Genomic DNA, 15,955 nt, shown 5'->3' with positions numbered 1-15,955 from the left:
AGCAAAGGATGACTATGCTTGAAGGTGCATGCTTTGAAAACAGCTGTTACAAAATGTTCGCGCTAGCCAGCCTGAAGTCAGTATGATAAGTAAATATACATGTATGTAAATATGTCTATATCCGCTAAAGATAGATCTTCCCCTAAGCACAGTGACGAAGTGGTATTGTTATGTAAACATTGTTTCCCTCAGCACTGCACTTACAACACCCGCTGGTAGAGGAAAAGCTGCTAGCAATGGTGGTGATGTACCAGATAGGGAGGGGCAGGGGAAAGGAACCTGTTAAAGTTCGTGATAGGGAAGGCAAAGCTACCGAAGTTTAAAAGAAGAGGAGTTTAAAGTAGTGAAAGGAAGAGTTCGAGTTCGAGAGTAAGACAAGGAAATATTCTAGGCAAAGTTTGCGTTATAGCGCAAAGATTCTTCGAGGGACGATTTAAATGTGTAAATTGTACAACCCATGATCCCGACCATCCCTAATCAAACCACAATGTTTGCCTATTTTCATTTCCATTCGGCAGACCGACATTCGTATTTGACGTTTACAACACCTACTTAAGATTTTTTATTTTTTTGCAAAATGTGCATGTCAAAACAGTTGCTACTTGTGAATTATGATTATCATCCAGCCTGAATACCCGGGGGCTACCACGGCTCGAATTAGTCATCATCCCGGTAGCAGGATTGTACAATTATGTATGAGTAATTCCGATTACACACTTTTTTTACGCTGATACTGTTGATAATTGGTTTTCACAAATTCCATTTTCTTTTAAAATGTTCTCACTAAAATATATTCTCTTCAATTTTATGTTTACGTATGCTTTATATTTACCGTAAACACAAATATGCACCTGATAACCCATGTACATGTTGCATTAATATAAGAGGATTAGCTCATTACTCACAGCTCCTCACGCCGGTCAACTCACTCACTTCTGGAAAATAGAACTTCGCGAATTGTCCATCGTGACCATACTGGTAAACTTTGTTCACATTTTGATAACAAAATTTTTGATATTTGAAATGCATTCATAGTATTAGTCTATTCCGCCATATATTCAATTTTCTCGTGTTCGACTTGAGTTATCAGCATATCATTCTAACGATGAAAGAACACTGATAGTTTCGATAGCCTAGTTGACCTTGCCTTTGGTAAGATCTCTCTCTGCAGTATAACGCCATGACTGCGTGTTATCGGCAATACCTCACAAACAACGAGACCGACGAGAGCACGTGTCAGACCGAATGGAATTTAATATCAAAGAAGGAGTATCGTCTTTTATTTAACATGAATTATGCATTATTTTGACCCTCCCTGAGACGAGAGCGGCTATTGCAGTGTGTGATGTGGTGCAGCACACACGGTGTGTACGGGTTCTCTGATTCACCTGTGTCACTACGTGTAAATGAATGAATACATTGATACGAGGTACCCTGTTACAGTGATGTGGTTGTGAACATCTTTATCTACGTTATAATCGCTTCCATACTCATATGTGGTCTCCGATGTTTTCATTTTGGAAATCAAGGTGTGTGATTTTGTTGTTGTTTTAGTCGAGTATTCTTGCACATTGATAATTCCTCAGAGAGGACATGTGTTGTTTTCATCTGCAGTGATTTTGTTCTAAATATACATAGAGCTTTGTTGTATTCGTAAAAACAAACATTGCCACCAGCTGTCTCAGCGATTTTATAGAAAATGCATGTAGTGCCGTATGCTTGTGCCGTGCTTTACATACATGTACGTTAATAGCCGCTGTCATCATCATTCAAAGATGCCGTTTTATTTGGCAGACGTCTCGTTGTCCATTCCGTGTCTTGTCCAATTGCCTGTACTAAACGTCAGTCGCTGTTTCGTCTGTGTTTCCCTCCAGGACTCTGTAATACTGTGCGCTGTTTCGTCTGTGTCTCCCTCCAGGACTCTGTAATACTGTGCGCTGTTTCGTCTGTGTTACCCTCCAGGACTCTGTAATACTGTGCGCTGTTTCGTCTGTGTTACCCTCCAGGACTCTGTAATACTGTGCGCTGTTTAAGACCTGCTGTATTTCTCTCCCACAGATTCGCCTCCAGCACATTATGACATAAGCAACTCCGGAACGATTCTTCAGATGTATGAGCAACTGGATGTATGTTCCTCCGAAGCAAGAAGAAAAAAGGGTAAGACTTCATTAATATACGTAGTCACACACATGAGGGCGAGATAGTTGAGTTCAGAATCGTCTGTCTCCTCGAGTTAACGGTAAATTGTATTGCGGGAAGATACGGGTGACGTCGATAATCTCAAATGTGCATTACAGCGTTTAAGGGCCATTGGATTTCTCATCCGGAGGAAGACTTTTTTCCTAGCTTTCGACACGTGGATACATAATATTACCATGTGTGTTTCAGCACCATTATTTATAACAAGGCATTCAAATGTTTATTACAGTTTATTCGATTGAATTAGAAGAGCCATCCTCGATATCCAGGGGTTACGCTCACTTTCGCTTTCTATACCCCTGGAATATGTCATAGCAAAAATGAAGGCACGAAGATAGCTGTTTGATTGGTCTCAGGTAAAAAAAAAACACTGACTAATCGCTAGGCTGATACCTGTCCTTTGAAGATTACAAAGGAGAGACGCCCTACTTCAAAGCCTGTGTTTTTTTTACCGTTACGCGACCGCGAGATTATTTTGATGTATATCAAAGGATCGAACTAGTCTTCCGTCTCGTCTACAAGGTGCTGCACATTGATCCTTCAATTTTGCTATGACATATTCCAGGGGTGTATAGAGCGAAAGTGAGCGTAATCCCTGGATATCGAGGATGTAGAAGAGCAAACCTGTAGTTATGCTAAGGAACGTTAATGAATCCAGGAGCAGTAATACGAAAACGTACGAAAACTTACGTCACACTATAACGTTATAAATAAACAAAACAGCGTTTAAATGAAGCTTTCAGGAGAAAATGTACTTCAAGAAATGGTTTAATTTGATTTTTATTTTCTGTGAATTAACTACTACGGAAGATTCATTTCTCCGCAAATATTTGACATGTGCACGAAAACCTTGTTTTCTTATCTGCTAGTATTTTATTGAACTAAGCGCAAATACTGTGGTTGGTTGAGGTTCTAGCTAGTATTACTACTGAAGTAATGGTCTGGACCAGGTTATTAAAAGTCTGCTAAGCTGAAAGACATCTTTATTTCTGTGATGTAACGAAAATGTTCATTGGTAAATACTAATACGACGTAAAAGTATGGACGAAGTTGATCAAAGTCTTATCAGCTAAACGATAACCTCTATTTTTAATGTAAGAATTTCATTAGTTAATCGGAAATATTTGCGTACGCAAAACCATGATATACAGTTCGAACTTAGGGTATGTTACAATGTATTGACATGAGATCAAATTGTCCTTAATGGTGATTTGTAAAACAAGTCAAATAATAGATCTGGTTTAGGGACGTACATCGTTGATTTACTCCCTGTAAAATTTACGTTATAGTGGCTACACTACGTGCCGCCCTATATCAACCATAAAACCCACAATTTTAAACATGAAAATATAGTAAAGCTGTCCCTTTCAAAAGTAGACGCAAAGATTTTCAATCTTGCTCATTTTCCAAAATGTTGAAAACTAAAACTTAACTTATATAGAGAGGGTTTCCTAAAGATCGTCCACACACATAAAACAACTATATATATTTGTAAATTTCGAGGAATTTCCGCAAAAAGTCATATTTTAATAATAATTGATATTTTACCAATTCACGTCTTAAAATTGTTACAAAAATAATAACAGTTATCAAGCTTTGAATTTCAAGACATTGTTTGACTGAAAAATGTACTTGATGTCAGGAAGACTGAGTAAATGGTAAAAAGTATAAGCTGCGAACCGAAATCAACTGATACGGTGTCTACATATGAGTATTATTATGAAACATATATAATGCCTTCGCAAAACTACGGAAAGGTTAAATTTAATGTGATATTATTTGTTGAAACTAACCTTGAGAACAATTTGTATTTAAACTGTAGGTTAGGCATCGGCAGTGCGTCGTTCTGACTTTGACCTAACAAGGAATGTCCTATATACTTACTTACTACAGTCAAATCTAACGAACAGACTACACAATGGAAGGTGGACTTGTGTTTTCTTTACAGGGAATGATTCTTGTAATAAAGCCTACGTACGTATTTACTACAGTCAAATCTAACGAACAGACTACACAATGGAAGGTGGATTTGTGTTTTCTTTACAGGGAATGATTCTTTTAATAAAGCATACGTACGTATTTACTACAGTCAAATCTAACGAACAGACTACACAATGGAAGACTGACTTGTGTTTTCTTTACAGGGAATGATTCTTGTAATAAAGCATACGTACTTATTTACTACAGTCAAATCTAACGAATAGATTACATAAGGAAGGTTTAATAATGTTATCGAATGAGGATGGTTTCTTACACTGTAATAAAGCATACATATATAAAGTATACAACATTGTATAGATGAGAACATTGCTGCTAAATAGATGTGGTATCTAAAGAGACAGAATTGCTAAATAGGTGTGGTAACTATAGAGACAGAATTACTAAATAGGTGTGGTATCTAAAGAGACAGAATTACTAAATAGGTGTGGTATCTAAAGAGACAGAATTACTAAATAGGTGTGGTATCTAAAGAGACAGAATTACTAAATAGGTGTGGTATCTAAAGAGACAGAATTACTAAATAGGTGTGGTATCTAAAGAGACAGAATTACTAAATAGGTGTGGTACATGTATCTAAAGAGACAGAATTACTAAATAGGTGTTGGTTTCTCTTACAGATTAGACTGTACAAGAGGTGTTTTGAATTACATACATATACCCTAATACTACAGAAAAACATCAGATATCGAACTGGTACATGCTTTTTCGATACCTTTTACTATAATCCACCACCACACTACACTGTTGATTGGCTAACACGGACTGTGGTTAATTACACTGTATCACGGTATTGACATCAAGGTCATAATTACTGTTGGGTCATTAAGCGCTACCCAATAATAGTGTAGACTGAAGACAATCTCTGGTGGAAGAGACGACCTACCTCACCATATTTAACAAAATCTGACCAGGCGTAGTCGATCGTGCTGCTATAGAACGAATGTTTCGATACACTACAGGGTGTTATATACAGGTATAAACTGTAGCCTCGGTACTTAACTCTTAGTTAACGGCGGGTCATTAACCGCTAAATGTCATTTGATGGGCGTTTGATAGGTTGATGAGAACATTCCTGGATTTAGAAAGGACTAAAATATGGGCGGGCTACGATTTATGTCTCTATATGTAAACCTGGGACATGAGAAGGGCGGACTTCTGTTTAATGTCTGTTTCTGTTAGCAGTCTATCAATTAATCTCGCAAACTGTAGTTCATTGATAATATCCATTGGTAGGCTTTGGCAATTTAACTACCTTGTATCAAGACAAGATAACCATTAAGACTATGGGAACTACTTCCAACACAAGTGGCACCCTTAGTAACCCAAAGTAAACCATCGACGCTAAACATTTAGACTACGGGCAGTACTTCTAAGACAAGTCACATCTATATTCAAAGTAAACCATCGACGCTAAACATTTACACTACGGACAGTAGTACAATACAAGTCATACCCATTATCAAAACAAACCCTTGACGCTAAATATTTAGGCTACATGCAGTATTTATAATACAAGTCATACCCATTATCGAAACAAACCATTGACGCTAACCATTTAGACTACGGGCAGTATTTATAACACAATCCATACCCATTATCAAAACAAATCATTAACGCAAACAATTGAGGCATGGCAATAAGTGTAACACAAGTCATACCCATTATCAAAACAAACCATTGACGCTAACCATTTGGGCTACAGACAGTACTTCTAACACAAGCAACACCCATTATCAAAACAAACCCTTGACGCTAACCATTTGGACTGCGTACAGTACTTCTAACAATAGTCAAATATCAATGTTCTTGTGCTTGTTGTAATACAATGTTTCCAGCGATACTGATGTATTTGCAGTTGTTTGATGTTATCGGAAGCTTTGTATTCGGACATATAGGTTATGTGTATCAATTAAGTTCTGTACGACTTCCGGGTATGTTGACAGGTATAAGTTTCTTTAGAAAAAGATACATCAAATGCGAAAATTATTGCCAAAAACGAACATGAAAAATTTAACCTGTGTTACTTATATCTGTCCTATCATCATAGCATAGGCATATACTGTGATGTAAGCGGAAGCTTTGTGTCTTCATACCTCATCATAGGAAAAAAATTCGCGCTCTAACGAAAATGTCATTTGAGAATAATTTTATCTAAACATCGGCGCATAACAAGGGAATAAGTACAGTGTTTCTGATTTACAGTGGATCTTTAAAAGTGTAGTTGATTTTTACAACGGCAGACTGATTACTGATTTTAAATTATCAATGGTGCCGAATTATTTAAATCATTTGTTTCCTCATTTAGATCATGTTTCTACTTTCGATGCTTAATCAAATCGTATAAACGAAATGGCGGAAATTCACACCACGGCAGTCTAACATTCTGCTACCTATAGTAGAAAAATAATAGAGCTACACAGAAGTAAACAACATGATTCCCACCTCGACCTACAAGGTTGTCCGTCAAGCGCGCACTCAATTAAGACGAAGTCATAAGTGTCATTATTTTTCCCAACACCGTCACACAGAACAATAGGATTTTGATCTTGCATTGATTTTTTACCGAATCCCCACATTTCAGCAGTCTCTGAAGCATTGTTGTCAACCTCATTCTGTTTTCAACAAAGCAGTATGATTGCTCACAGGCTTATACAATGTCCGCCAAGAAACACCTTATAAATCGCTTTTTCATTGATCAAGATTTGGCTTGTGTGGGCGTGCGGCACAGCCATTCACTTGTGCTGTTCTGTGAAGGAGAAAAAGAGACGTGTGTGTAGTTAAGGATGTACTCTTCTGAGGTTTCAATCACGTTTAAGCCTCGTTTTGATCTGGTGCAATGGGTTTTTGTAAAGCTTAACAACTTATGATCAAGATTATTAGCAAACACGCATCTGAAAAATATGTCAAGAAACTAGATGCCTGTTGTTTATAGAACTTTTTTTACAAGAATTTAAAAAAATTATCAATTCGGCGGCCATTTTGAAAATGTATATTAATGTGTATTTCTTGTGCTACAAAAAGGGCCAAAATTTCACCTTTTTTGGCTCTAGATTGATCACTTAAATTGTCATTGTGTCGCCATTTTTAATTGTAGCAGGTTCATTTTTTGCTGTACAACTTTATGATGTTCAATATGATAAAAATAATATGCAACAAACTGGAAAATTATACATTATTGATATTTTTTTTACGTATTTAGTGTAACTGAAACACTTTTAATTTTTGACCCCGAAAATAGTAAAAAATAACACAAATGATAATGGGACAAAAAAAGTAGCACACTGACCCCCCATTTTTGTAGATGTTTTTGAAAGAGAAACACGTTTTCATTTAAATCATTAAATATTAAAAGAAGTTAAATACCAGAACTTTTTATATCAAGCGTTTAATCTGTAAAAAAATGGTAAAAAATGAGTATTTTTTCATTAAAAAATAGGGGGTAGGGGTAACTAAAATCGTCTTTTTGAGTTAAAACAATAAAATTAAGAAATTTTACTTCCATGTTTTAAAAGAAAATAATATTTTCAACAATTCTACAAACATTTATACATATCTGATAACACACTTGGAAGAAATTGTATGAATTTGTTCTGCAAATGCTCAAAACCCAAAAAATCACCTAAAATCACATGTTGTGATAAATTGGTATCTTTGACCGATCATAGCACAAAAACGAGCACACGGACATATGTTTTTTTTGCATTTTCTACTATGCCATTTACTCCTTTTTCCAAAAATCCAAATAAGAAAAAAAGTTTAATACAGGAATTTTTTGACTTCTCAGAGGTGTACATCCTTAAGAGAAATGTTAGTGATTTTAATCACCGCCATACACAATCGGATTGTGTAGATCCACGAACAAGATTACTGAAGATCTTGGCATGATGGTAGTTTCAGTGATGCCGCACAAGTCGGTAACGATGTGTACCTTCCGTAGAAATCCGCAGCTCTGTACTCTGATGCAAGAGAACATCAATCGCTTACATTTTAATTTCTGTTTCAATTACAAAAACTACAATTGTAGTTTGTCAACTTCCACGTAACAGAGCAAAAGGAGTAAATCACGTGTGTTTTAATGTTTTATTATGCATCAAACGATTTTTGCCCGAGGAATCGTTAAGGGGACAAAATGAATTACTTGATTGTGTTTGAATATAACTAGAATATATTTTGTTCTTGTTGCAGTCGAACAGTTGCAATATTCCAATAATATCTTACTAAAGTACTGGAACAAACTATTGTGTAGTCAACATGCACTAGCTATCCTAAAATAAGTAATTACTAGCATTGATTACCTCTCAAGCGTAAACATTATGCGGTATATTCTGGTTTATTGTGTTTAAAGTTTTCTTTACATCGATGGTCATTTAAGGACGTGTATTGTACCAGGTTTTAATGATGGAGGGAAACCACCTATTGCCAGTACCTGGCGACTGTCCCACGCAGGCCTTAAATCCGCAACCCAGTGGTGGAGGGCTAGTAATCGTAGACGTTATACTCCCTAACCACCCAGCCACTGCGGCTCCAGAAACAAACAGTAAACTTATACCAAAAGTATGAAGCACAGCACTGTAAAGATACAAACACACAGCAAGGTATGACTGAAAGAGAATGAACGTTGAAACGAGAACTTACATTATTGTAAAACTGTGATCGACAAATCGAATGACCGGAATAAATTTGAACGAATCGATGACCGTGATATACCGTAAAAGGAATCGGTGGTGAGACAATATAAATCAATGATTATTGGACCTGTGTGAAACGCATTCCCTACAGCGTACAGGTCGGTTTGTTGCTTACACCACAGGAAAATCTATAGAAACAAACACCACTATGCACTTCACATAAGAAAGACGTTGATTGCGAGAACATGAAACGATTTCAAACGTTAATTTTGATACCCTCTCATGATGTATGGCTACTCTAAATGCTGAAATGCTGCTAACGAACGCGCCGCATCAAGGAATGGTGCGTTCGATCATTGTTTTCATTAGACCAGCTCGGATTTGTAATTAGTTTCGGAGATGGCATAGCACATCTTTATGACAGAGTCGAGTCTCCTATCCATTTCTTTAGCAGATAAAACGTGCAAACCAATTATTCACAATCCTACTCCTGAGCTATAGATTTAGCCATGAATGAAATATCATACCGGGTTCTCGTACTTTTCCAATTTCTTTTAAAGTACAATTTATGCGTTTGAAGCACTGCTTATTCCCTGTATGCTACGTAGGATTACTAACCTAGCTGATTTGATTGGACTCGAAGGATGAGAAAATAGATAAATTAAATTTAAGTTAGTTTCACAATTCTCCTTTTCACATGTACATCTCATCATGAGTAATTCTTTTTTGTTGGGGGGGGGGGGGGGGGGGGGTAATTATGGTAGTGTTTGCGTTCATCAGCCACATGTGATTCGTATCATCCAACCACATACACTGTACATTTGGACACTGGTGCTGTATTAAAACTCTGTGAGGACATTGAACCCTTAACGAGTGATATCTCAGCTCTATGTACTTTTAACAAAAGAATACCAAAATGTCAACAAAGCCATGATTCGAACTAAACATCGACAAAATCAGGGCAAAAGTGGAATATATTCCGGAATGATAACAACATCCGCTATTCCGTCTTTTCGTATTGCAGAGTTATCTGCTCTGTGAGCAGGTATTGATTGTTACGTCATTAGTTTGGGTGAGAAAATTTCGTCGTTTTCTCAAAAAATGATGACGTTACTCTCACAAACAAATGACGTAACAATCGGTACCTGGTATCAAAAGCAGATACTCTGCAATACGAAAAGACGGAATATCCCAGAATGATAACAACATCTACTATACAAAATATATAGTTCAGACTAAAGTTGACGCACACAAAGTATGGTTTTCAGTAGTAAGTCGTCTGTATCATTGAAACCGAGCAGGTGTCACTTCATTGTTCTTCGGATGAAATTAATAACACGAGGTTTCCGTCAATTCATGATTAACAATTACGTCAACGTCGATCTGTCAGTCTCTATTGGAGTTAAATGAATTTGCAAATCAGTTTGAATTAATATCCGTTTAATTAAAATGTCAAGATGAATATCGCAAAATCAGAACTTTGAAATTAGCTTTGAAGATGTAAATTAATTCCTGTGTATTGTTTTATTAATCGCTTCAGATTCCTTTATATGAATCTTGTCCGACAAATGTCTTCCCTTTGAGGGTTCAGGTTTCGGCTAGGAATGTAATATAAAATACTTGAGGATGGGGATGATTGGGCTTTTGCAAAGGTAATATTTTCATGACAACATCAAACAAACGATGTTTCAAAATATATTCCGCAGGCGTTTGATATAAAATCCTATAATTCCATAAATTGTTATGGCTAACTATTTAAAGGGTGACGATTGTGAAACCCTAGCAGAGGATGTCTCCGAAAATTGCTAATGACAAATTGATCAATACAAAACTGTTATCATTGCAACTCATAAACTCCTGGATATGGTTAGGTATGGTTTAAATAAATAATAATAATAATAATAATAATATACAGCATTTATATAGCGCCCTATATAATTTGTAAAATTACTCTAAGGCGCTTTACAACATATGGATAATAGTAATGGTTATAATTGTGAAAACAAACAACAAAGGCTTGCAATCACTTTCATACATTTAACAAGCAATGTGCACATAATTGAACAAATAAAAGGGTGGTATTTACATGACGTCTTTGCAAAGATTCTAAAATGCAGACGTGAAGAGGTGAGTTTTTATGTCCCTCTTGAACTTGGCCAGGGTATTCGACTTCCTAATAGCAGATGGTAAGCTATTCCACAACGTAGCCGAAACCCTCCCAAAGCATCTGTTTCCGTAGGTCACAGTACGAGATTTTGGGACACACAACAAAGATTCTGACTCCGACCGCAGTGATCTTGACGGCTGATACAGGGTAACAAGTTCCTGTAGGTACTGAGGAGCTGTTCCATTCAGTGCCTTGTATGTGTATACCAGAATTTTGTACTGCGACCTGTATCGTACAGGTAACCAGTGCAACGAATAAAGCGCAGGTGTGATGTGCTCTCTCTTTCGAGTACGAGTAACTAGCCGTGCTGCAGTGTTCTGAACCCTCTGCAGACGACTAGTTAGTTTGTCAGATATACCACAGAGCAGGGCGTTACCATAATCCAACCGAGAGGTAACAGGTGAATGCACCAAAGACTTGCATGCATCTGCAGTTAGAAACTGCCGAATACAGCCGATGTTCCTGATCTGGTAGTAACAGGATTTGGCAATCGCGTTCACTTGTTTCTCCATGTTCAGAGAACTGTCAAAGTATACCCCTAGGTTTTTAACAGCTGGAACAGTCTCAATAGTTCTGGCACCAACCTTGAGCTGGAGAGCCATTGTTTGCTGACACTTTGGGGAAAAGACGATTAGTTCCGTCTTTTCCTGATTAAGTTTAAGCATGTTAGCGTTCATCCAGATACTGATATCTATCAGACAAGCTCCCAGACCTTCTGAGACTGTATTCCAACTGTCCTGTGGTTTTATGACCATGTAAATTTGTGTGTCATCAGCATAGCAATGATAGCGAAGGCTATGGCGACGACAAATCTCTCCAATCGGTTTGGAGTACATACAATATTTTCGTGGTCCTAACACCGACCCTTGAGGAACCCCGAAATCTAGTACTTTGTCATGTGAGGTGGCAGATCCGATGGCAACACACTGTCGTCGTTCACTCAGGTATGACTGTATCCAGCATAGTGCGGTATCAGTCACTCCATAAGAGTATTCCAGACGTTTATAAAGTATGCCATGGTCGATGACGTCAAATGCAGCTGACAAGTCCAGCATGACAAGCACCGCTCTGCACTTGTTATCCAATGCAGAAGCTATATCACTATGTACACGTAGGAGGGCCGTCTCAGTAGAGTGTCCCATGCGGTAGGCCGATTGCATGTTGTCATGGAGACTGTTTGCATGGAGATGAACCTCTAAACGCCGGGACACAACCTTCTCCAAGATCTTAGACAGAAAAGGCAGATTTGAAACTGGGCGGTAGTTTTTCAACTCCTCCTTGTCCATTCCAGGCTTTTTTAACAATGGTCTGACATGTGCCTTCTTGAAACATAATGGAACCTTTGACTCAACCAATGATTTATTCATGATTGCGGTAATCAAAGGAAGCAGTGCTTCAATACATTGCTTTAATAGGTCTGTAGGCAGTGGATCAAGCTCACAGGACTTGGATTGCGAGGTCATGATAATGTTGCGCAACTCGTCCTGGGTTGTTGGTGAGAGCTTTGTCAATGGTTCCCCATCAAATGCAATGTCAGCAGTCATGACAGAGATGTCAATGTCAGCAGAGGTGTTCACTTCGGTAATATTTTCCTGATTGAGCTGATTTTATTCAGAAAGTAATCACTGAACTTGCTTGCTAAATCTTTTTCAGAATTACAGCTTGGTAGGATAAATCCACATAGCCAAGCATTTGCTAGAGAAAGTCGCAATCGCATAGCAAAGGCTATTACTCAACAAGTACCTACACTTATCAAGTATGTTACATCAAAACTCAATTATTTATCAACTTTGAGCCCCAATGAAATAAACATCCACCAGTCATTGTGACATTTAAATCACTCGTCTTCCCTCACAGACGCCAATTCGTAGCTTTACTGCCCCGAATGCAATTAAAAAATAGTCCCAGAAAAAAAGGAAAGAAAATTGGTCATAATGGGAAATCAATAATTGGTTGGCATGCCGTTCTCGATTATTACACTAGTCGCCAATTTGAACGGCGTAGGGATGCTGGTGATATCTGTCTGTCTTAGCGATCCCAGCAATATTCCGATAATCCTTGAATACTCATTATAGCTCCTATACATCAACTAAAGTAATCAACAAAGCTCCGGTAAATCAACTAAAATAATATATATAAATCCGTGCATCAACTAAAATAATCAACAAAGCTCCGGTAAATCAACTAAAACAATACATATAAATCCGTGCATCAACTAAAGTACATATTTAATCAACAAAGCTCCGGTAAATCAACTTAAATAATACATATAAATCCGTGCATCACCTAAAATAATCAACAAAGCTCCGGTAAATCAACTAAAATAATACATATAAATCCGTGCATCAACTAAAGTACATATGTAATCAACAAAGCTCCGGTAAATCAACTAAAATAATACATATAAATCCATGCATCAACTAAAGTACATATGTAATCAACAAAGCCCCGGTAAATCAACCAAAATAATACATATACTTCCGTGCATCAACTAACGTAATCAACAAAGCTCAGGTAAATCAACTAAAATAAAACATATAATTCCGTGCATCAACTAACGTAATCAACAAAGCTCTGGGAAATCAACTAAAATAAAACATATAATTCCGTGCATCAACTAAAGGACATATGTAATCAACAAAGCCCCGGTAAATCAACCAAAATAATACATATAATTCCGTGCATCAACTAAAATAATACATATAAATCCGTGCATCAACTAAAGTAATCAACAAAGCTCTGGTAAATCAACTAAAATAATACATATAATTCCGTGCATCAACTAAAGTAATCAACAAAGCTCCGGTAAATCAACTAAAATAATACATATAAATCCGTGCATCAACTAAAGTAATCAACAAAGCTCCGGTAAATCAACTAAAATAATACATATAAATCCGTGCATCAACTAAAGTAATCAACACACAATCCTCCATTTGATCACCTTTATTCTTTAATACTCCACATAGCTCTGGTGTATCAACGAAAATAATACAAAATGCTTCCACGCATTAACTTAAATAATCCAAAATGCTTCAACGCATTAACTTAAATAATCCAAAATGCTTCCAAGCATTAACATAAATAATCCAAAATGGTTCCATGCATTAACTTTAATAATCCGGAATGGTTCCATGCATAAACTCATTCACCCCTGAAGACACATTTGAACCCTTCCAATACAAAGATTGGAATAGTTCATTATGAAACTTCAGGGGTTAATTAATGAGTTAACGTAAATAATACAAAATCCTTCCATGCATTAACTAAAATAATACAAAATCCTTTCACCCATTTACTTAAATAAAACAAATTGCTTCCACGCATTTACTTAAACAATACACAATGCTTCCACGCATTTACTTTACTAATACAAAATACTTCCATGCATTTACTTAAATAATACAAAATGGTTCCACGCATTAACTAAAATAATACAAAATGCTTCCATGCATTAACTTAATTAATACAAAATACAAAATGCTTCCACGCATTTACTTAAATAATACAAAATGCTTCCATGCATTAATTTAAATAATCCAAAATGTTTCCATGTATTAACTAAAATAATCTCCGTGCATCCAACTAAATAAACTTAATAAATTAGCTCCTGTTCAAGAAAACTCCCGTGCATCAAGTGTGCATTAAACTTATAAGTTATTTAACTCCCGTAAAGCCTCTCATAAATAATTGGTACAGCTCCAGCCATCAAATTTAAGGATCATTTGATTCCTATGCATCAACTTAAATAATCCACCTAACTCCTAATAATAATATAATAATAAGTCGAGGTTCTTATGTACCGTTTTATCACAACCTAGATCGTAGATCGGATCAAAGCGGTTCACAAATTAGTATTCGTGGTTAAAGGGCCTTTGCTACCAGTTAATATCTTATTCAACTCCCTGGGGAGCATACAGCTGATGCTGCCATTTCCGCGCTCACAGCTAGCATTCAACAATTATAGCACTTCCCATCCAAGCTGAGTAGACTGGAATCTGCTCAAAGACACAACACAGTGCCGTGCCGTCACTCGAACCCGCAACCCTTCGGTCACGAGCCCGAAATCCTACCACGTGACTACCGTGCCACCAATTCGTTCCTAGTGATCAACTTAAATAATCCATGAAGCTCTCATGCATCAACTTAGCGTTTTGTTTTATTCTGACCCTTCTTTTTTAATATGCTATATGATGTTGATATAAAAATATAATATTTTTTATGAAAACTGTAAAATTAAATTTCTGTTGTTATCATATATTTTGCAATGTATACATGTTCACGTTGGCAGTGTTGCTTCATTGTATATGCTATCTATATAACGAGTTATTTTCAACTTTTGTAATTCACAAAATTTGTCAACTTAAAAATACTTCAATGTGTTTATATAGATTTTTCACCACTACATCCTTGTGTTCGTGTGTGTGTTTAAGACTGTAATGTGGACAAAAAATGTCTCCGTGTAATGTGTACAACGACAGCAAAGTTATCCTTCACAAAATTGTCAGCAATTCCACTCCATCTAAATTACAATTTTAGTTCCAGCGATATTCTGAGCCAAACAGGGCATGATGTTGATGGAGTAACATGTGCTTGTCATGCCATTCAACCAAAACCTGTTATGTCGACCTGGACCAGGCCTACCTTTTTACGAAGTGTTTGACCTGCAATCTAGATCCAATTTACATTTAACGACAAAGCTTATCTCCTATTTCCAGTAGGTCTACAGGTAAAGGCAAACCTAACCCGCTAATTCGAGCAGGGTTACATTTCGTGGCAAACCTAATTTGCCATGTTGATACAAATGAAACCTTCCATGCCAAGCCGGTCTTCTTTTCGCAACGAACCTAATATGGCAAACCTACATGTTTGTCGACCTGGACTACTTTCCACGAAAATCATGTATCGCGGGGAAAAAAAACTCACTCTACACTCGTTTTCCTTATACAGAATATGCACT

At 36.8% G+C, this 15,955-nt stretch overlaps 1 protein-coding gene across 6 annotated transcripts in view; it reads left to right on the top strand.

Annotated features, from left to right (window-relative positions):
* The window catches only part of LOC110448085 (thrombospondin-2-like), a 95,946-nt gene that overhangs the window by 12,292 nt on the left and 67,699 nt on the right, over nucleotides 1-15,955 (top strand). Inside the window, exons 1-2 of one of the 6 annotated variants that reach the window (XM_021494132.1) lie at nucleotides 960-978; nucleotides 2,059-2,157. The exons of 1 other annotated variant lie outside the window; for it this stretch is intronic. The gene's annotated coding sequence lies outside the window, so the exon portion shown is untranslated. Of the gene's footprint in view, nucleotides 1-959; nucleotides 979-1,082; nucleotides 1,530-1,686; nucleotides 2,158-15,955 lie in introns of those variants that run through there. 4 more of the 6 variants (XM_021494130.1, XM_021494131.1, XM_021494128.1 and 1 more) reach the window with 4 other exon arrangements.

Source organism: Mizuhopecten yessoensis, unplaced genomic scaffold (assembly GCF_002113885.1).
Source record: "Mizuhopecten yessoensis strain PY_sf001 unplaced genomic scaffold, ASM211388v2 scaffold3819, whole genome shotgun sequence".
In the NCBI taxonomy this organism is placed as follows: Eukaryota; Metazoa; Mollusca; class Bivalvia; order Pectinida; family Pectinidae; genus Mizuhopecten; species Mizuhopecten yessoensis.
This window is presented reverse-complemented; position numbering and strand designations above follow the sequence as displayed.